We start from the raw sequence: 725 nt of genomic DNA on the forward strand, positions 1-725 counted from the left end.
CAGCTGGTGAGCTTGAACTGCCAATCTTACAGTTCAAATGACTTTGCAGTCTAGTGCATTAACCCACGGCGCCACACCGGGACTCCAAATTCCTTCTTAGGCAGTTTCAAAGCCTGCCCTCCATCCAATGGGAAGTCTAGGTCTACCTACATACAGCTCATTTGTTTCAACTGCTCTATCTTATTTCAGGTCATGAGCTGAGATTTATATTCTGTTGCCCTTTGGGCATTTTCAATAATTAGAAGAACATATGTTGGTTTATTAAGCAGCTCTGGTAGCGTAGTGGTTATGAATCAGGCTGTGAACCTCAAGGTCAGCAGTTCGAAACCACTAGCTGTTCTGTGGGAGAAAGATGAAGATTTCTGCTCCCGTAAAGGTTTACAGCCTCGGAAACCCTGTACAGGGTCGCTATGGTTTGGAACTGACTCAACGGCACTTAAAAACAAAAATTGTTGGTGTATTATTAAGCTTTCTGATTGTCTCCAGGTATATGTGATCCATTTTCACTTCTGTTATTACTCAACTCAGAGTAATTTTAGCAAGTGTTGGCTAAATGATGTGTAGCAGCTGGTATTGACCCTTGCCCAGATGGTGGGCTTTCATAGGGTGCAATTGTAGCTTGGCAATATGACCACAATTGCTGTCTCTTCTTTGGTAATGTAGGGAAAGAAAGAGGTTCCCAAGGTAAAAAGGGGGAACAACAACAACAAAAAAGCAAAAATATT

The sequence above is a fragment of the Chrysochloris asiatica genome, unplaced genomic scaffold (assembly GCF_000296735.1).
Source record: "Chrysochloris asiatica unplaced genomic scaffold, ChrAsi1.0 scaffold00280, whole genome shotgun sequence".
NCBI classification, from domain to species: Eukaryota; Metazoa; Chordata; class Mammalia; order Afrosoricida; family Chrysochloridae; genus Chrysochloris; species Chrysochloris asiatica.